Source organism: Emys orbicularis, chromosome 1 (assembly GCF_028017835.1).
Source record: "Emys orbicularis isolate rEmyOrb1 chromosome 1, rEmyOrb1.hap1, whole genome shotgun sequence".
Taxonomy (NCBI): domain Eukaryota; kingdom Metazoa; phylum Chordata; order Testudines; family Emydidae; genus Emys; species Emys orbicularis.
Window position 1 is genome coordinate 294,307,892 of NC_088683.1, and position 23,428 is coordinate 294,331,319.

A 23,428-nucleotide genomic window follows, 5' to 3' on the forward strand; every position below is an offset into this window, starting at 1 on the left:
GAAATGTTGTGAAGGACAAAAGTAAAACTTGGTTCAAAAAGGGTTTAGATAAGTTAATGGAGGATAGATCTATCAGTGGCTATTAGCCAAGATGGTCAGGGACACAACCCCATACTCTGTGTGTTCCTAAGCCTCTGACTGCCAGAAGAGGGCTGGATGACATGGGGTGGGTCATGTGAAATTGCCCTGTTCTGTTCATTCCCTCTGAAGCACCTGGCACTGGCCACTGTCAGAAGACAGGCTACAGGGCTAGATGGACCATTGATTTGACCCAGTACAGCAATTCTTAGGTTCTTAGGTTCAGGAGGCCTACAGCTGTACCATCTCTACTGTGTTTGTGATAGATCACACAGACTAAGAAGGATGGAGGTCAGGTCAATATGCAAATGAAAAGCCTCCAAGGAAAAGCTGGATGATGCAAGAAATAGCACTGGTGAATTGGTATGTTGTATTTTTTTCCTGTGATTCAGCACTGATCAATGCCCCCTCGATGCTTTTAGAGGACACTGTGCAGTTACAGTGGTGGTATTTCAGAAGACAAGTAAATCCCAAAGTCCTGGCGATTTGTGGTCAAATAAAACAAGTTTAGGGGTACTCTCCTCACGGTCCTGGCAAAATTTTCACTCAGGTAATTACATTCCATTGCACACACCCCTTGAAATGTCATTTGAATACAGCATTTTTTCTTTATATTATTGAATAGGGTAGCTTTACCTCTTTAAAGGGCTGCCATGTTTCACATCCTTTTCAGTGGTCAAGTGATTCCTGTATCTACCTCCCTGACCTGCCTTATAGGAATGTTTGAGGCTTAACTAATTAATCTTTATTAAGAGCCTCGGATGAATGCATCTATATAGATGAAAAGTATTTTCAGTAGGAGAAATAATAAGTAATCAAATCAGGTGACTGAACCATAACACCTTCTGTACAATACTAAAATTTAAGTGCAGTGGAAAATGTAATTGTGCAGGTATTCCAGGGGTTCCGTAATAGTATACCACAGATGGTGCTGACTTATAATACAAAGCACACTTTTAGATCAAGAATTGACCAGATGTAGCACAATATCTTATTTCTGGGGCTTGTGATTGCACTTTCTTTCTGCAGCACTCCCTTAACGTTTAGCAAAACTCCAAAGGAGGAGCTGGGGAACACTATATCATGTCATCAACAGTCTGGAATGAAGATGATACCGACAACCAGCACTGCAAAAGTCACTTAAAATACCCACGAGATTCTGCAAAAATTGAGAACATGTATAAGAATCTGTAGCATAAGCAGACAAGTAGTTTTCAGCACTAATATTTTATTATCAAATAAAATCTGTTGTGTAGACTCTTGAGATAAATCCTGTGCAGAGCATTTTGGGAAACATATTGTATATTGTGTTTCTTTCAAAAATGAATGAAACCAAAGCAGTAAAATCTAATGGTGCATATAAGAAAAGAAAAATATGCTTAGTCTCTTGTTTAAATATGAGATTGGGATGTACTTTGCCAAAACTAAAGAGTACCTCTTGCTTGATCACCTTATATTGGCTTTTGCTTCAAGATTCAGCTAGAGTGATGTTTCCTGGATATTATCACTCATTCATTTATATAGAGTCACTCACATGTATTGTTACTGCATCAAAAACAACAAAGGTGTATGGACTCACAAACAACAATTAATAAGTATTCCAAGAAAAAGATTTGGGGCCCAATCCAAAGATGGTGCAAATCGGCATAGCTCTATTGAAATCAGGGACCCAGTAAACTGTGGGCCAAATCCTTGCTGGTGTAAAAGATCATAGTCCATTAACATCTCTGAATAGATGCTAATTTACACCAGCTGAGGAGGCAAACTTGAAGGTTTAGCTTTGGGGATGTATTCGCGTATACTTGAAGTAATCCACATACATAAAAAGATGCTGAATTCTTAAGAATTTTTAAAACCAATAAAAAAGATGTAAAACTTGATTATAAAGTTTGGAGTCACCTGGAGCAAATAAATAAATAATGGAGCGACAAGAGAATAACAAGAATGGGAAAAAAAATTAGCAGACATCATATTACAGAAATGTCTATAAAGAGGAGACAGAAAAAAGAAAAGGGTTTACAAAAAAGACTGGTATGGTAACTCAGAAGAGAAATGATTCATTTGTGAACCAGAGTTTTAGTACCAGAAAATTCAAATAACTGCATATTTGTGCAATAAGTAAGTTAAACAACAAGACATAATGGCCAAAATATAATGAGAGATTCAGGACAAAAGACTGAAAAAAGGACTGAATCCCAGATTCCTTCCAATAACCACTAACTAGCACTGCGTGCATAACACCATAAATTTCTTATATATTCACTTGATTAAAAGCTTGAATTTGCTTCAATTGTGTCTGTGCAATTTTGTGTTTGTTTTCCAAGAGTATGTTAGGGAATTACTTTACTGGCAGGAATGTTCATGGGAAAGGTGTATTTTAGGTGAATGCTAGAAGCTCATTTGAAACTGGAAACCTTCTATCCATAAAATGCAAGCATTCACACCCAGAAACCTGATTCTAAGAGTTATGCTTATCGAGTCAGGGAAAATAAATATATCAAATGACCTATATGTCCAGCAAAACTACTCAATACAGGTCAAATTTTGAATGTTGAAACTGTCACGCTGCCTGGTATGGGGCACAGCTAAGAGCACCAATCTCAGCTCAGACTGCCAGAAAACAGGGCATGTACCCCAGACTTGTGGTATATTCTATCACAAGATTTCACCAACCCAGTAACAGATGTGTGCTTCCAAAATACTATACTAGTTCTTATGAAGCCACAGAAAGTCCCTTCATGCACCACCCAGGCAAACCAGATTTCTGTGATAAATGACTTTTAAAACCAGAAATCACATATATTAGGTTCATTCAGTTCTAAAGAAGCAGATACACACCCCGCATGGAAATATATTTCAGCTCTTACCCAAAAATCACGCTTGTAGCTAATCCTTTAGTAAACAAAAAACGTTATAAAAATATTTTAAAAGGAAGAAATTTATTAAAGGGTTAAAATGTGAACAGGAGAATTTTGCAAGGGAGTTTTCCAGGTGAAGGAGGAGCAATTATGTGACCCTTGGGGTAAGTTTAAAGATTAAAAGGTACGGCACCAAAAGTGAAATCCTTGCAAGCTGCATGAAAACTTTTTAAAGATACCATAACAGAGGCTCAACTTAAATGTATACCCCAAATTAAAAAAACATAATAAGAGAACAAAAAAAGTGTCATCATGGCTAAACACCAAAGTAAAAGAATCAGTGAGAGGCAAAAAGGCATCCTTTAAAAAGTTAAATCCTAGTGAGTAAAATAGAAAGGAGCATAAACTCTGGCAAATGAAGTGTAAAAATATAATTAGGAAGGCCAAAAAAGAATTTGAAGAACAGCTAGCCAAAGACTCACAGAGTAATAGCAGACATTTTTTAAGTACATCAGAAGCAGAAAGTCTGCTAAACAACCAGTGGGGCCACTGGACAATCAACAAGCTAATGGAGCACTCAAGGACAATAAAGCCATTGCGGAGAAACTACATGAATTCTTTGCATAGGTCTTCACGGCTGAGGATGTGAGGGAGATTCCCAAACTTGAGCCATTCTTTTTAGGTGACAAATCTGAGGAACTGTCCCAGATTGAGGTCATTAAAGGAGGTTTTGGAACAAACTGATAAACTAAACTGTAATAAGTCACCAGGACCAGATGGTATTCACCCAAGAGTTCTGAAGGAACCCAAATGTGAAATTGAAGATCTACTAAATGTAGTCTGTAACCTATCATTTAAATCAGCTTCTGTACCAAATGACTGGAGGATAGCTAATGTGACGCCAATTTTTAAAAAAGGTTCCAGAGGTGATCCCGGCAATTACAGACCGGTAAGCCTGACTTCAGTACCAGGCAAAGTGGTTGAAACTATAGTAAAGAACAAAGTTGTCAGACACATAGATGAACATAATTTGTTGGGGGAAGAGTCAAAATGGTTTTTGTAAAGGGAAATCATGCCTCACCAATCTACTAGAATTCTTTGAGGGGGTCAACAATCAAGTGGACAAGGGGGATCCAGTGGATATAGTATACTTAGATTTTCAGAAAACTTTGACAAGGTCCCTCACCAAAGGCTCTTAAGCAAAGTAAGCTGTCATGGGATAAGAAGGAAAGTCCTCTCATGGATTTTGAACTGGTTAAAAAAGAAGAAACAAAAGGTAGTTATAAATTATCAGTTTTCAGAATGGAGAGAGATAAATAATGGTGTCCCCCAAGGGTCTGTTCTGGGACCAGTCCTATTCAACATATTCATAAATGATCTGGAAAAAGGGGTAAATAGTGAGGTGGCAAAAATTGTAGATGATACAAAACTACTAAAGATAGTTAAGTTCCAGGCAGACTGCGAAGAGCTACAAAAGGATCTCTCAAAACTGGGTGACTGGGCAACAAAATGGCAGATGAAATTCAATGTTGATAAATGCAAAGTAATGCACATTGGCAAGCATAATCCTAACTATACATATAAAATGATGGGGTCTAAATTAGCTGTTACCACTCAAGTGAGAGATCTTCAAGCCATTATGGATAGTTCTCTGAAAACATCCACTCAGTCAAAAAAGTGAACAGAATGTTGGGAATCATTAAGAAAGGGATTGATAATAAGACAGAAAATATCATATTGCCTATGTATAAATCCATAGTATGCCCACATCTTGAATACTACATGCAGATATGGTCAACCCATCCCTAAAAAGATATATTGGAATAGGAAAAGGTTTGGAAAAGGGCAACAAAAATTATTAGGGGTATGGAACAGCTTCCTTATGAGGAGAGATTAATAAGATTGGGACTTTTCAGCTTGGAAAAGAGACGACTAAGGGGGGGATATGATTGAGGTCTATAAAATCATGACTTGTGTGGAGAAAGTAAATAAAGAAGTGTTATTTACTCCTTCTCATATCACAAGAACTAGGGGTCACCAAATGAAATTAATAGGCAGCAGGTTTAAAACAAACAAAAGGAAGTATTTCTTCACACGACACACTCTTTGCCAGAGGATGTTGTGAAGGCCAAGAGTATAACAGGGTTCAAAAAAGAACTAGATAAATTCATGGAGGATGGGTCCATCAATGGCTATTAGTCAGGATGGGCAGGAATGGTGTCCGTAGCCTCTGTTTTTCAGAAGCTGGGAATGAGTGACAGGGAATGGATCACTTGATGATTATCTGTTCTGTTCATTCCCTCTGGGCACTTGGCATTGGTCACTATCGGAAGGCAGAATACTGAGCTAGATGGATCTTTGGTCTGACCCATTATGACCGTTCTTATGTTCTTATATACATTAGTTGATTTCAGAGTTTGTAGATCAGGATAATAGCAGCGAAGTTAAATCTGCCATCTTGTAATAAGTCTTTCTGAATCATCAAAAAGATTGGGGGTCCTCAGTCCACTGTTCAAAACTTCTGTTTGTTAGAAATAATAATCCAAAGATGTGGAGCAGGAAAGAGGCAAAGAGGTGAAGTCAGAGTCTCCAGTTTATATTCGCAGCCCATGTGCATGGAAAGTAACTGTCTCAAACATGGAGTCAATAATCACATGTTCTATGTGACCTGCTGAATCACTGGGCCTCTATTGTCCATATGCTCTCTGCAGTGTCCTCAGGAGGGGTTGCTTCTCCTTAATGGCCCATCAACTTCTGGGTGTTACCCAGGAATACAACATGTTTGAGATACAAACACATATCAAAGATTCATAACTTCATATACAATGATAATACACATGAATAAACAGGATATTAATACTCAACGGACTATAACATTTCTATCGATACCTTACAAGACAAACTTTGCACAGATCTACTGCAATTGTATAACAGTGGTAGCAACCATGATATACGCTTTTTATACAGAGTCACGCAAACTTTACAATAAGATGCATGTGAATAATATATAGATCAAGAAACATTTGCTGAAACTGTTCTGTGAATAGTTTTTATTAAAATAAATTCTAGAAAATCACAAATTGCTCAAGAGTAAATTTGGAACAGAAAAACAGACTACATTAATTGAATACATTGTTTTCTACAAATTATTCACTGAGCTGTATTTCTAATATGAATGTATTATTATTATTATTATTATTATTATTATTTTCTAGTAGAGAAAAGCTCAGCAAGAACCAATGGCTGGAAGCTAAAGCCAAATTCAAATTGGAAGTAAGGCCAACATTTTAATACTGAAAATGATAACTGCTGGAGAAAAAAAACTATCAGGAGAAGTGGTAGATCCCCAATCTCTGGATGTCTTCATATTAAGCCTGCCTGGCTTTCTTGAAGATGTGCTGTGGTCAAACACAAATTACTGGGCTCAATACAGGGCTAATTGGGTGAAATTTAAGGGCCTGTGTTATATAGGAGGTCAGACTATTTGATCCAATGGTGCCTTCTGGCCTTAAACCCTATCAACCCATTACTTATTTTTGTTTGTATTACCATAGTGCCTAGGAGCCCTCCTTATGAAATCAGAAACCCATTATGCGAGGCACTATACAAACACAAAAAAGACTGTCCTAGGTTGGCCTAACTTTGAGTTTTAATATTGACTTCAATGGGGCATAGCCCAACGGTGGGTACTTCTGAAAATTATACCCTGAGAATATATAAGAAAGCCATACAATCTTAGCAATATCATTAATTCTCATAGAGAAACTGTCTCAAAATAATATCTGATCGTTTAGATTTTTCTTTTTAAATCTATGCCCTGCGGCTTACTGCAATGGTCTTTGCTGTTTAGCGGAATTTGCAAGAGGGAGATATTGGATATTTATTTAATCCATCTTATTTCCATTATTTGTTTTATCCATTATTCTGTACACCTAATATGATGGAATTCAGACAGAAATTTCTAGAGCTGGTCAAAAATTCAAAAAATTGATTAACATTTTTTCCCATTAATAATTTTATGTATTTTTTCAACCAGCTCTAAGAGTTTTACCAAATCCTCGTGGTTAATGGAAAGGCATTGACCATTTTTTACAGTCAGCTGCTGGGAAGGCAGGAAGGTAGGGGAAGCTGCTCCTGACTCTGGTTCACATGTAGCAGGGAATTTCTAACCTTCCTGCCCTTCAGATACCTCTGAAAAAGATCTTACTCCTTTTGCTGAACTTTCAGAGAGCTTTAAGTGTTATTTTGCAGGCAACAAATGAAATGCCATCTGTTTCCTTTTTCTGTTGCGCCTCTGGCCATGTCATCTCCCTCCTCTGCTCCTCAAATCCCTTCTTTTGTTCTTTCTTCATCAAGTTTAAACTCCTTCTATCACTTCTAAGGTGAAGCAAAATTCTGCCTACCACTCAGCTTTTCTTTCTATCTACTCCTCATCCTACAATCTGCCCACTCTTCTTGCCTTGCTGCTTCCTTGGTCTCTTCTTGTTCTCAAAGTGGGAGGAGAGTGATTGACCATAACATTTTAAAAGATAACTCATACTCTAGCAAGTTCAGATAGCCAATGCATGAGTGCAGAGTGGATGGATCTACCTACTTCAACAACCCCTTCCCCTGAGAGCTCTGCTTCTGAGGGATCAAATACTCATAGAAGCCCCCTCACTACACAGGGTCTGTGATTCTATAATATGCACAAAGGGGAACGAAGTACTCTCACTCCCTCCTGTGCCCTTATGCAGCAACATAAGGACAGGACCAATCTAGCCCAGTGGTTCTCAACCTTTCCAGACTACTGTATACCTTTCAGGAGTCTGATTTGTCTTGCATACCTCAAGTTTCACCTCATTTTAAAACTACTTGCTTACAAAGTCAGATATAAAAATCCAAAAGTGTTACAGCACATTATTACTGAAAATTGCTTCCTTTCTCATTTTTATCCTATAATTGTAACCCACCCTCCCCCACCTTTTCTCCCTGGGTTACTCGGGAGCAGGCAACATTCACCTGTGTGCCTGGGCAGCTGATGTTGCTGACAGTAAAAGAGATCCTTAGTGTCCCATTGGTGATGTTGGATAGGTGGGAATCCTCTGTCCACCCCTCTGCTGCAGTCCTTTTACTTGTAAAGGAAATTAAAACTGGCAGTGCCTCCACCTGGCTCTGAACACACTGATTGGTGTGCCTTCGGGGCCTCCAGGAATAAACCTAAGCTAACCTTTGCAATGTACCTAACTCGAAAATGCCAATTATAAACAATATAACCCAATATGCATTTAGATTAAAGTTAACACACCTTTACTTAACAACTTAAGGAAACATGGTATAACAGATTGAGATTCAATGTTACTACTAATTTAAATCAGCAGGGGGGCAGTTCAATAAATCAATTAACAAATACAGTAGTAAATGAAACTTATCTAACTTGCATTTACACTGCCATCATTTACCCCACCCCGAGTGTACACTCCTATGGATTTCAGAGTTCTAAACACTTGTTTGTGTGGGCGCGCTTGAAGATCTTGAAGCTGAGGACAGCACTCTGTTGGTCCAATGAATTAGTCCAGCCAAGGCAACAAGGGGCAGAACAATTCTAATTTGGGATCATTCCAAGATGCACAACCCCTCTGAAGATTGGAGTTGTTTTTTACCAGATGTCAGCAACCCTGGGTTCTGGTTCAAAGAAAAGACCACTCCATCTCTTCTCAGACTCAGAAAACCCCTTAAAGTCTCTTTGCTGTCCCCCTTCCCTTGCAAGTACTTTCCCAAACAAGGGTGTTGGTTACTCACACGGCCTTCACTGCAGGCCCACCTCAGTCAGCTCTAGGCACATCAACAGTCTCTGTCCTGGCTCTAATGAATCCACCAACCACCTCGGAGGTTCCCTGCTTGATCAAAGGCCCAGCAGGTTCTCAGCAGCAGCTTCTTAGCAGCAATTTATCAGCAGCTCCTGGTATGGACGGAGCTCCACAAAAGCAATCTCAGCTCCTCTCCAAAATGGAGCCCATCACATGTTCTGGCTGGGAGATCTCTCTTCCCCAAGGCATCATGGGAGTTTTTGTCTCCAAGGCTGGATTACAGCACTCAGAATCTTCCCAACTGGAACACTTCCAATTAAGTTCAGAAGCCTCTCTAGTAAAAGGTGTCTATGTAATTATAAAATAAATCTATTGGAATATAAATATTTTACTTACATTTCAGTGAACCCAAAGACCAAACCCCGTCACCTGGGTCTGAAGCTGAAGCCCAAGCCCCACTACCAGGGGCTAAAGCATGTAGCTTAGTTTCATGGGGCCCTCTGTGGCATGGGGCCCCAGGTAATTGCCCTGCTTGCCACCCCTTAATGCACTTGCAAAACCCCTAAACCCATCCCATGACCCCTCTGGGGCACAGATTGAGAAACACTGAACCAGGAAAATATCTAGATGAGTTTATGTACCCCCTGGAAGAGCTCTGCATACCCCAAGGGGTACTCTAACCCTTGTTTGAGAACCACTGATCTAGCCCATTATGAATAAGCTAAACATTCAAGATGTTTTGGGTTTTACTGATTAAAAAGGAATTAAATTTCACAAGTATCTTTGTAAAAAAATTACTCTCCCCATTTTTACACAGAAGCAATTGAATCAAGTTTTAGAAATTAAAGAAAGTAGAGAAGGTGATCACTCATTAGAAAATTCCTTTGTCTCCAAGGTCATTTGCCCCACCCTCAAATCTAGTCTCTCCATTGATCTGGCTTCTTCAACAGAGGAAGAGAAAGATGTTATATTAAACACTTTATATCAACTTATTTAAACAGTCGAAGAGAAATTCTTTTTCCTAAAATTCAGAACATAGAAACTTCTGTGGAACAGATGGGAAAAATCAGTCTGTTGTAATTAAAAAAATAAGATCAAATTAAGATAGATTTAAATAGGTCTAAAATTATCAAATACAATAAAGCAAGATTGTGAGGAGCTCCCTACTAAGTAAGAGGCTTAAAGGAGGATGCAGAAAGAGACAATCCTCTTATTACTTTGCCAAACTTTGAAGAATTGTTGGATAGGAAATTTGATTTGATGTTACCTATACAAAGGGCATTTTGATTGTCTTCATCTCATGCTATTTTAAGACAAAAAGGAGCTGTGAAGCAAGGGATTTGCTGAATTTTGTTAAAACATATAAATATCTTCAAGGATGTTATAACATTTCAAAAATAATTGCAGGAAGGAAAGTTATCTATCAGAGCCATCGGCTTCTAATTTTTTGTGATGTGGCCCAAGAGACACAAACCCACTGATTAAGGTGTAAATCATGAAAAGAAGAGCAGAATTTGCTATTTTTAAATTTTTTTTATTTAGCTAAACTTCCTGTTATACAAAAGACTGAGAAATTTATTTTTTTTACATTATGACAAGACTTATAACTTCTTACTCCCCAAATTGCCTTTGCAGCCATCAATTGTTGTCCTGGTATTAGAAGAATCTAATGGTTTTGAATTTACTAAAATTCTAAATTTCCTAACTTTTGATTCAGCCGACAATTCATTTAGAATGTATTAGACACAGGAAGCTAGATTTAATCAGCCTATTTAACCAGCTGAGGATCAGGCCCAGTGATTTTTTTATGCTCTGGAATGCATTAAATGTGTTTTTCTGCTAGCAGTATGACCAGATGTTTGATTGGCCAAATAGTGTTTTACATTACAGACAGAAATCTAGAAATGCTGCCTTTATTAGTTGATGTATTATAATTATTATTGATGGCTCTGTTGAATAATATTATTTCGATGTAATATAGTCCCTTTTAAAATGATAGATAAATATTTTAAAAAACCCTAAAATTATCTAAAATGGTTTTTCTATGTATACACAAATCACAACTTTAAAGTCTAATATCTCAGGAACATCCGTGGATATCAACAATTATTTTTTCCTTTAGGAAAATGTGATGCAACTGAGAAGGGACTAAGTGCAACTCTGCTACAGGAAGGGTAGCCTGTAGCTTTTACATCAAAGTCTCTTTCACCTACAAAGCAACAATATGCACAGATCAATGCTATGACATTCAAGACAGGTGATCAGTACCTGCACATGATGGGTGTACTTGATGATGTGATATGTTTTAAAGATTTCATTAGCATGAGCTTACAATGGCTGCAATATCATGACTGGTGAATAGCCAATTAAACACCACGCCATACTGACATAAATATGCTTTATACACACTATCTATCTATCTATCTATCTATCTATCTATCTATCTATCTATCTATCTATCTACCATACCCTAAACCTACCAATGCAGGAATCACAATGACATGTACGTGATGATATGGTATAATGTCATATATTTAAAATCGATTCATATTTAAACTCTCACATTCTGTATATATACAGAGAGAAAGAAGTTGGGGGGGTTGGTTTTGTTTTTTGTCCCCGTAATGTAAGATTGTCATTGCTTTTAGCCTGAATCAACAAAAACTTTGTCAGAATTCATCCATTCACCATATGATTCAAGAAAGTGTAATTTCCTATATGTATTTATTTGCAAAGTTGTGAGTGTTTTCAGTAAAATGAAAGGTAATTCACCATGGTAAACAAAAATATAGCAAAGTAAAATACTTGTTCCTGCATTCAGAACAAGAAATCTGAATGCTGAAGATCTGTCAAGATTAGTCTTTGAAATCATATCATGTTGTCTCTCGTGCACTTACTGTATAATAACTTGCCATAAAACAAAAGCTTCAGCTCAGAAGCTTAAAAGCCCTTACAGTTTAAACTGGTCTGTAGATAACTCACTTAGATTACACTGATGTCATTTTCAAGAGTGCCTGATTTATTCCAAAAGAATATTTATTTGTCTGACTTCTCTGCTTTCCCAAAGCACATGAACAGCAGTTGATAATTATTTGGAGGAAGGAATATTTGTTGCCATAGTGCAAATACATGTGTTCTTAATAAATCACATTCAAGTTTAAAAAATGTTACATCAGTCACAAAGAAAGGTAGTTTAGAGTAATCAGCCACATTCTTGTGCAACTCAGAATTATCAAGGGCCCATTTTCAGCACACACACTAGAAATCTGCCTGGCTTCTGCAGAAAATTCAAAGGGTGTAATACAAAGGGTGTAATGGACTCTCCTTCTGCCCCCAAAGGGGGCCTAAACTATTTAGCAGATATTCACCCCTTGTGAAAATGAATAACTCCTTTTAGAGTTGCTAATAAGAGTGCTACATACACGACCAGTGTAAAACTAGATACTCTCTTTGGTAAATTAAATACTGCAGACAGCTAGTGGTTATTTTGACTATAATTTTGTGTCGGATGCTTTATAATGACCCAAAGAGCACAGTCCAAAGATGCTTTATGGTTACGCAACCTTCCATTAAAATGCAATCCTGGCCTCAAAGCTTTTTTTCTCAATCAGTGGAAAAGAAGATTAGTGGCTCCTTTAAGGGTCCCCCTTCCTCTGGATCTAGGAGAGGGAGATCATTGGAAGCAGAGAAGCCATCACTGGAGCAGGTCATGTAGGATGTTGGGTCTCAGGTAAGCTATTGGCTCCTGCACACCCGAAGCAGGTATATAAGCTCTGCTCATCCAGCCTAAGGCCCTCTCATGCCTGATTTAGCTGCACATGCTGGGCCACCAGCAGGAGATAGATAAGGAGCTGGGCATCCATCCATACAGCTGTGCCCCACCCCCCATGCAGGGTTCCAGTGAGGATTGGCTAAAAATAACCTCAGAGTCAGACCAGAGGGAGCCAGGGCAGCAGTGGATAGCACATGCATGGGCAGTCAGCAAACACTAGTGTCTTCCCCCTCTGGCAGTTTCTCCTGAGCTAGGGTGGCTGAGCAGTCCCTGGGAGGTGCGGGGGGAGCTGATACCCTGGCCAATCTCTCCCCTTTACCCCAAGCAAGAGCACGTGCAGAAGGAATGGGGAGCAGCAAGAAGAAGGTGGTGAGTGTGGATGCTTTCCTCTTCTCTGCAGAGGCTGAGGAAGGGGAAGTCACCTCTATGGGGATAAGGTGGCTTACTGGGCTGTACCCACACCACAGAGTTGTGAGGGACAGGGACAAAACCATGGTTTGAAATCCCAGTGTGAATGGGTGACTGGAATGGACCACACTGAGAATGCCACACACATAATTAAATTAAACAAACCAGTAACAAACGAGCTTCTATAGCACCACCTACTTAACAAGAAGCCAAACACAGTCCCCTTTAGGCATTCCAGCCCTTGGCACCCATCCAGACAAACAGGTCTAATACAGGGACAGGTTACTGAAAACCCAATTCACCATACATATAGTTCTGTCAGTCCCAAAGGATCAGACATGTACCCCCATGTCAATATATATCATGGATCTTACCCTCATATCACACGGTCAGTCAATTCTTAGTAGACTAACTAAAGATTTATTAATAAAAGAAAAGAATAAAGTTAAAATGGCTAAATGATCATTTACATACAAATGATTGCAACATCCTTAAATTAGGTTTGTAGCAGTGATGGAATAGACTGCTGGCTTGCAAAATTCTCTCCAGTAACTTCCAAAAGATTGGAAGGTTCTCAGTCTATTGTTCAAAATACTCCCTTTAGTTGTAAATCCACGGTCCAGAGAATTGGGACAGGAATTAGGCAAAATGGAGATATCTCGGGTGTCTTTGATATCCTCTGCCATGTGCATGGAAATTTACTGTCCCAAACAAAGCCCACAGTCCCTATGTAAGGAAAGTTAATGACAAAGATGGAGTCTGAGGTCACATGTCCATATCACATGCCATTACATGTTTTGCTGAATCACAGGGATGACCATTGGAAGGGAAGAGTTATCTGGAGATTTGATTCTTCTTAATGGCCCATCAAGTTTGAATAGTCAATTCACACTGGGCTGGCAAAACTGGATATAAACTACCTTGTGGGTGTCACCCCGAGTACAAAACATATTGGAGATACAAATACACAGCCAATATTCATAACTTAGATACAGGGATGATACATGGATTTAATCAGGACAATCATACTTGACAGATTTTAACTTTTCCATTGACACTTTATATCAGTGGTTCTCAAAGCCGGTCCGCCGCTTGTTCAGAGAAAGCCCCTGGCGGGCTGGGCTGGTTTGTTTACCTGCCGTGTCCGCAGGTTCGGCCGATCGCGGTTCCCACTGGCTGCGGTTTGCCAATCCAGGCCAATGAGGGCTGCGGGAATGTAGTGCAATTGTGTAATAGTGGTAGCAACAATGATATAAATGATCATCTTCAATCATACAGCAAATCCTAGCATCTGGACATTAAGAACTCAATTGATACCCTGCATCCAACCGAGTGTGGGTCTCCCTCGCACACAAAATGTTACAGATCAAATACCTTTGATCCAACTCAGTGAGGGAATGTAGGGACTGAGACCAACGGCTATTGAGAGAGATCTCCCCTGCAAGAAGGGGGCATAAAGTATGGCAAGTGCCCGCCCCCCCCCAGGTAATAGTCTCAGTTTTAAACAGGAGTTGTTGCTTCATGAACATGACTTGCATGGGGAGGGGGCAGTGGAAGACTACAAAAATAGTAGAGAGCCAAATGCCTTTCCTTAGCATAGAATCAGAGGCACAGTTAAATGTTTCCGTGGCTAAGACCCCAGCCAGAAATTGAGAAATTGATAACGTTAAGGATTACTGCTTAACATGTGACTCCTACATGAGAGTGAGAAAAGCCCAAGCAGTCACAAGGCCACTGCCCGTAATAGAAGATCATGTTTAGAGGTTAGCCATGGATATCAGGAGACACCTCAGTCAAGGGACCCTGACTCACAAACCACCTAGGAATCTCTTCCTAGGGAAGGAACATAGGGTTATCTGAAGGAGGGGATATGGTTACTCATATACACATAGCTCAAGGGCAGAGACAGACCATCAGAGAGGGCATGCCATAAATCTCTTCCCTACCTGACACTGATAACTGAAGCCCAGGAAGTACTGCTTGGTTAAGACCAGCTTTGCACATGATGAGCCATCTGGATACACTTTTATTTGAAGCCAGGGTTGATTCAACAGAGGATACAAGCCTGCTTACTTCATTGAAGTACTGCCAGTAAATGAAACACAAAGATCCCTTCCTCAAGAGACAGGCTATTTCTACTGACTGTTAATAAATGTGCATGATTGCAGAGCTGGTTAGGAGGACTGGGACATCCAAGGAGATTACTTTGCGTGAACTAGAAGCTTGACCATCTTCAATTTCACACTCAAGGGAATGCCAGTGGGATGGGCATTTTGCACTTGACATCTACTGCCTCCTCAGTCATGATCAGCCACAATGTATTGGGGGGGGGGCAAATGAAGAGGTTTTGAGTGTTGGACAATCCCCTAAGCAGTGCAAATGGGCTTCCTTGAAGAGCGTTTATTACTGAGGGTCCTGCAGTGAAGTGGGATCCCATTTGTTCAGGACTGGAGGGTTACAACCACCACACAGCTTGGAATAGGAACCCAACAAGTTATGCCTATCAATGGTAGCATCTGAATGTATGCAAGGATAGAGATCCCCTTGTACGGTAGGATAATTCTGTGGTTTATATGTTCTAAAATCTTCCTCTTCATCCCTTCCTTCAGGATAACATGATTGGATCACAGGAGTTGGTGATGGTATGTGCAGACATAATTCTGTGTATTTGACTCTTAGGCAGGTGGCCAGTTCCCCATGGAAGTTGGCTGCTGGGTTGCTTAGGCAAGACAGTTCTGAGTTGGCACGAATGGATGGGCAAACTACATAGAACAAGAGGAAGGGTCATAAGAGATGATTTTTTGACTTGTGGGCACAGATAGGCCTCAGTAGTGAGGTGAATCTGACATGGCATGGCAGGAGGGGGCAGTGCTTAATTTGTAACGAAAGAGGTGCCGGGGCTCAAGCAATTATTTTACATTCATAACTGAGGCAGCAAGACTAGAAGTGCTGGGGCTATGAACTGCCAAGCCTAGAGGGGCTGGGACTCAGTCCTGACAAGCCCTGGAACAAATTTAGCACTGGGAGGGGCATGCTGTGGAATTAGCTGATACCCTTCTGCTCTCCTTGGCAGCCAGGAAGCAGCCACCTGAAATGATTATTTTACATCGGCGTGAAAATGATTTGGGATTTTGTAAGGCGGTGACTCAATGCATCAGGGTACAAAGAGATTTAGGGCAGATCCAGGGTTTTTTACAGGGATGACTCTAAACTAGTCAAAATGCTGCAGTGGAAAATATGGTGGGGAGCCACCAGATTGCCACAAGTTGACAAGCCCAGAAATGTATGAATCATTGGGATCCGGGAGGATTGGTAATTACCCACTAAAAATATCATCTTGAATACCCGACTTATTCAGTGACGAAGAGGTACACATCTCAGGTTGAGGAGTGAATATATTTTTGGCTAGTGTTTGGAGGTGGGGGGGAAGAAATGTTGCTGAGGGTTGAGGACAAACAGCAAAGCTAACTGCTGGTGCCTCCTTGTGGCAGGTGTCCAGTGCAGTAACTTCTTCGAGAGGGGCTCCCTAATCAACTAAATTTGGAAGAGGATTTAGGGGAAAGTATCCCCTACAGCTGTTGGGGAACAGGGTTGGAACTCCTAATGTCTGGTACAGCAGCGAGACAACCCCCTTGTCCCAGTCCTTGAACTATCATGTAAGGGGAAGGGAGCGGAAGTCCCAGCAAACCATTGGAAACTAGGTGTAGAGCTGATGGCATCTCTCCATCAGGTGGAAATTATTAAGGAAAGAGTTATGCCCTGCACTGTATAGATTGTCCCATAGGAGTTATTAACGTTAATAAAGTGGAGGCCTAGTTAAACCACCTCCCTTGTGGGATTTATTTATGCCTGCATCTGTAATTTTCACTCCATGCATCTGAAGAAGTGGGTTTTTTACCCACGAAAGCTTATGCCCAAATAAATCTGTTAGTCCTTAAAGTGACACCAGACTCCTCATTGTTTTTGTGGATACAGACTAACAGGGTTACCCCTCTGATACTTCACATCCCTGGTCTATCTTTCTGTGTGTCTGGAACAATGGACCATTTTGAAAGTGCATCTGTCTCACTTTGCAGACATTCACTCTCACTTGAGAAGGCTCATTTCACAGGGGGTGGACACTCCAATTAAAAATGCAGGGTATTTTCATACTTAATCCCTCTCTCACATGCAATAGTTTTCAATACTTGTTCAGAATTGTCTAGCTTGCAGTATTTATGGTTTATTGTGCTCGCAAATTATAGTCAACAATAAAGATTATTTGGCAGCATAATAGTCATTTGAACTTTTCTTCACAATCAATGAGATGGGAAGAAGAAATCAGAATCACCAGTCAATCTTTATAGTTCTATTACAATAATCATGCGCAATGAATGCTAACACAGGAATGAATTTGCAGCATTACCAAAAAAAAAAAAAGGCAGCATAAGATAAAACATTTGCTATAATCTCCCATGTGTCATCTACTATTACAAAAGAATCAAATGGGTAACTGGGTGTTTTAGAACATTTCTTTTAATTTCCTTTCCCATTTCCCCTTGCATTTATTCTTTAACCCTTCAAAAACATACAAAAAACTCCCCCCAAAATCAAAACCACACACAAAACAACCACCCAGCTTATTATTCACACCTACATCAATATAGTCCCTAGATAGCTCATCCAACAAATAGGACTGCCGGCATGATTGTATATAATATATGCCCATCAGGGGGCAATATTAACATGCAATTTAACCCTTTACTATATTTCCCATGACATCTATATTAAATTGTTAAAAGCAAAAAAAGCCATCACATTCGGGATTATTAGCGCTGACTGCCTTGGCTTTATGATCACAGACCCTGTTAATTGTAGTTTTTGAGCATGAAGCAAGCAGAGGAAAGTGGGAAGTTACTGTATATGAAATGTGCTTTGAAGGCAATTTCATTGCATATGCAAGACCAAGATTTTCTATGCCAACAACCTTTTTTGTAAGTGTAAACAGTTCCTCTTTATTTCCTGTTGGGAGGGAAAAGCTGCATAATGGCTCATATTCATTCTGCATCTGCCTAGCACAGACTTATACTTGACAGTGTATTTAATGTATCGTTCTGTTATGACATTCTCTCATTAACCCTAACTGAATTTTTGCAATCTAACAAGCGGTAGCCTTAAGGCCTAGTAATAAAACAATTCAATAGGATTCTTCTTACTCCCCAGGACTGTTTGACACTATTTAAGTCTGCATATCTAGTTCCAGGGGTAGACAGTATAATACTTAGGCATCTTTCGGCTCAAAATTCTTTACAAAGGGTAATAAGTCTTGTTATCCAATATCAGAGATAGGGAAAGTGAGGCACAAATGAGTGATCCAGTCCAGGGCCCTACTCACTGGACAACATTGCTCCTTAGTTTGCAAACTCTTTAGGACAGAAACTCTCTTTTTCAAAAGGAGCCCTCTCCTCCATGTGCTACCTCAATATAAATAATAAATAATAAAAGGATAAAAATGGGGTAAGGATACTCAAGAATTATTAAAACTAAATATTGTGTATACCCTTATACAAGGTTCCTCTTCTAAAAAAAATTAAATTTAATTCTGTCGTAGGAACATACGTCCATAGAATGTGCACAGCCAACATACTACTTGGAGAATCCTACTTGTTTCTTATGAATTTTGTCTATTATGGCCTATAAAGAAGTGTAATAGGCAAGTTTGCCCTTTTCGGTAAATCACCGCTATATTCTGGATAATTCTGGTTTGTTAATGTAGTAGTGAGTGCCATCTACAGGTTAAATAGGGTTGAGCCAAAAAAAAACCATGTACTACAAACTGGACATAACCTCATATACAAACTCTAGGTTCCTTTGTTAAAGCCAGAATCAAAATAATTAAACCCCCAAAATATATAAGCAGGCATGAATGAAAGAAGAAACATAAGCAGCGAGCAGTGTTTAGCCATGTTGCTTTTTCCAGCTACTAAGGCTGATCTGCTGGTTTAAACCTTCTCTCACCTATCACCTAATGAGATTGAGAAAATAGTTGCATTGATACAGGGCCCAGCTGCCACTTTCCATTCTCAGGTGTATGTATTTTCAGCTCAGATCCTTTATAACTAGCTTCATCTGGGTCTCACTGTGTGCAGGAAGGTCATGTCAGAGAAATGTTTCTGTCTGAGGCAACCTATGAATCTTTTCTTTGCCTATGAAATTTTATTAAGGAATGTTAAAGCAATTAAATGCTAATACAATATACGTTTGTAAACCCCACAGGCACTGGATGCTCAAAATATGCTATGGATTTTTAGTACCTCTCCTTGTAAGGTGCATAGAACAAGCTGAAATGACCCAACCAGCCATCAAAATTAGAAACATAAAGCAATATAATAAAGGGGACAGGGAAAAGTAAATGAAGGAAGATTTGTGGAAACAGACTAGAGGAGGAGGAGTAATACCAAAGACAAGCCAGCTAATCCAAAATCATTTCCCTGAATTTTAACTGTTGTTAGCTACAAGATTCTCTGGGTGGAAAGTATGGGTACAGCTTAGGCTGAAATCCTGACTCCTTTGAAGTCAATGGGAATTTTAACATTGATTCCAGGGGAAGCTAAGCTTCATCTTCCCATTCACAGGCATTTGGCACATTTCCCTCAAGAACTCAATGATGAGTTTTTCACACTCTAACTTAAGTGCTGAAAAAATTAACAATGTGTTAAAAGCTTTCAGAGGATCTTTTAGCTTTCAGAGAGCGAACCCCATCACCATGATACTTCTCAGTACAAGAACTCACTGAATAATTTAGTGAGAGGCCAGAATTTCAGGGGGACTTAGGTCACAAACTTATATTCAGCTAAACATGTTTCTAATATTACTTGTGGGGGAAGAATTGCATTCTTCCATAGACCTAGCTTTATTGGAAACAGGCTAGAGTTGTTTGTTAACACTCTAGCCATGAAAGTCAGTTTCTCTGACATACTGCTTTTCCAAAACTTCGTATTGAAATAGGTTGTTAGGCAGTGCTTGAACATCATTACACTGGAATAGCATTGGCAAAACATTTTTCTTACTATCTCGTATACAACTCTTCTGTATCAAAATGATCCTTTTTAATGAAAAGTGTAGATGTTTTTACACACTTTTATAGCAGCTTGATCATATTTTGGCATAATCAGCCTTGATGTAAATCTAGTCTACCTCTCAAAGGAGAGTGTTTTACTGAATAAAAAATTGCACAGGCCCCAGTTTTCCATGCACAGTTTTAAAAATGATGCTAAAATATTATACAGAACTATGCTGTTTAGGCAGTCCTTTAATGAACCCTGGTGATTGATAGGATTTTCTATAAAAAAACAGCCACACAAAAACAGTAAAATGGAAAGGAAGATTCATAGAATGGCATTATGCTAATCCCTAGAAACTAATTCTACTGATGTACTACAACAACCACTGTATGCATTCCATTCACCCAAAGCAAGAAAATATACCGCAGAGACCGTTCAAAAGTTTATTGTTACGTCACAGTGCTTTATAATAAGTCAATGTAATATGCATTATTAGTGCCAAGATTAGGTGTTTCTGGGCACTTATAAAAGTTCACCACTTCCAAAAAGGGAAGCAGTTTATCTGAATTCATGAAAGGTAGCTTTTAAAAGCTTGTTTGAATTATATCATTTGTATGTTCCCATCCCAGACCATCACATCATCCCTGCTCCTGCTAATGTTATTCAGCATAATTCTTGGGTATCCTTGCAATTCGACTGTGAACCACTGCATATATTATTTATTCACTGGGAAAGACACCTATGTACTTCTTCTCTTCCTCTTTCTCACCCTTTCTCCAATTTGTATTACTGAAAACTTTTTGAATTTTTAAACTTTATCTCACTCTTATTTCATAACTGACCTGCAAAGGGATAATCTCCTTGTAAAAGTGATTATAATATCTTCAGGTCACCTCAACCACCACTAAAAAGGCCTATGTATGTGATTTAAGTTTGGGTACCCATCATGGTTATGGACACTGGGCCTTATTTCATCCATTATGGGTATCATAATAACATGTATTTTGGTACTATGGTATAATGGCATATGTTTTAAATTGATTGAACATTTAAACTATAATTTTCTGCGCTACTCTCGCATCCCTTACTGTGGAGCAGCATGATTGACACAACCAGCAGTGACACATCACAACATGATGCTAGCCTAGAGGAAAACAAAAGCTGCCTGTCAAAAGCACATGATCAAAGTAGCCAAGCTTTTGGGGGACTTTTGTTATAAGAAACTAAATACAAAAATAGATGCACACTCACAAATTGTGTCTGCAATTTAAAATTGCATAAGCAAAATTTAGCAGAAGAACAATTATTTTTGCATGCCTCCCTACAGCCCCAGGTGGTAGAAACAAGTTCCCTATGTGGTACTTATACCGACAGTTTGTGTAATTATAAAGCTAAGTAGCTTAATTGTTAATGGGCCTTATTCTGCCACTTCTGTGAAACACCTGTTTCCTCCTTTGCTGACATGAGGGCTAAGTAAAGAACACAAGGGAAAGGTTAGGCAGATCCTTTAAATGAAATTATCAACTCTATAGATTATACCAAACCATTAATACATTGGGGTTTTATTAATAGTGAATAAAAGCAATTTAATGACTGTTTTTTAACAGACTAAACAGGGTTTTAAATGGAAGGTCACTATTCCTAAGATCAGCAGCCCCATCACCTACTGGAGCATAGAAAATCCCATGGGACTCCTGGAAGGTTCAACATCTGATTTCAAGGGACTATTCCCCTGGTAATGGCTGTGTAATAACTAAATGCAAATTATAGATATTACATTTTAAGGCAAGAAGAGACCATCATGATCAGCAAGTCTGACCTTCTGTATAATATGGCCCATAGAATTTCATATTTCTTTGCACCAAGCCCACAACTTCTTGTGCTGGAGCATATTTTTAAGAGGGGAAAAAGGTCCAATCTTGATTTAAAGAGGTCAAGATTGGAGAATTCACCACATTCTTACATAAATAGTTCCAATGATAATTATCCTCCCTGTTCTAGTATGAATTTGTCTAGCTTCTGCTTCCAGCTACTGGATCTTGTTATGCTTTTGTGTGCTACATTAATGATGCTTTTACTATCAGTTATCTTTTTTCCATGTAGGTAGTCATAGACTGGGACCAAGTCACCTCTTAACATTCTTTTCAATGAGCTAAATAAACTGAGATTTTTAAATCTCTCTGTAAGGTAGGATTTCCTGAATTTGACAAAAGCAATAGAGGGTCCTGTGGCACCTTTAAGACTAACAGAAGTATTGGGAGCATAAGCTTTCATGGGTAAGAACCTCACTTCTTCAGATGCAAGTCTGAATTTGACAGATACTGTTATTTTGCCATCAGGGCCAGGTCCTGGAATGGAGCCCATATCCTCCTGCACTGAAAGCTAGGCTCGTACCCCAGCACCACCACACCAACCAAAATAACATTTAGACTGAATAGATTATGAAACAGTGTCTAAAGGGAAGCAGTGGTATGCTCATCCTCAGTCATTTAAAAGTGAACAGGGCAAAGAACTAAGGACTATACTATACTGGGCAGTCCTGCACTGGCAGGCAAATGGACCCATGATCTAATAGGTCTTTTCAACTTTAATGTCACAGCTACCTATCTCTGCTTACTTCCCAGGGTGAAGTCGCACATCATACTGTAGTGAGGCAGAGTGACCTCCCTCCAGTGCAGAGAGGGTGAACTCCCCCTGTTGGGCTCAACTAGCCCCACCACTCCCTCCTCGGGAAGTGCAGGGGCAGGGCCAGAAGTATAAGAGCAGCGTCCTGCAACTCAGTTGGGGCCGGATCTGGGAAGGAGGCAGATGTCCCTCCCAGGGAGCTGAACCCTCAGCTATGCCCATGACCTTCAGCAGGGAGATGGCTGGCCCCAAGGAGAGAGGCTGCCTGACCAGAAGACGGAGAGCCAGGTCCCAACTATGACAGAGAAGTGCCATCAGGAACTGGTAGGAAGTAGCCCAGGGAAACTTTGGTCCTGATGGGGTGCCGGGAGGTAGGACAGAGACTACGTTTCCCCACTGATCTAGTGGTGGGATCGCCCTTCACTTCTAGGGCCCATGGCTGAGACCCAGTGGAGCAGGGTGGGCCTGTGTTTCCCTATCCCCAGCCCCGTACACAGGGCTGGATGCATACTAACCTTTAGGCCAGAAGGCTGGAAATGTTTATTTGCCTGGCCCTCGCCCAAGTGGCTGGAGCCTGAGACTCTTTAAGTACTCAGCCCTTACTTTAGAAGGCCTGAGCCATTGACTATTATTGTTCACTCCAGCCAGATGATGGGAGCCATAGATGATTTAAGTGCTCAGACCTCAACCTCAGAGGCCTGAGATATAGACTACCTGTTAACTTGCTGAATCCTCACCGAGGTTGAACTGTCAATTGTGTAGTTGCGTGACCACAATCCAGGCTGCCAACTGCTTCATTTGGCAGGCATCCCAATCCCCCAATGCCATCTCGGGGGGCTCCCTGGCCTGGCGATG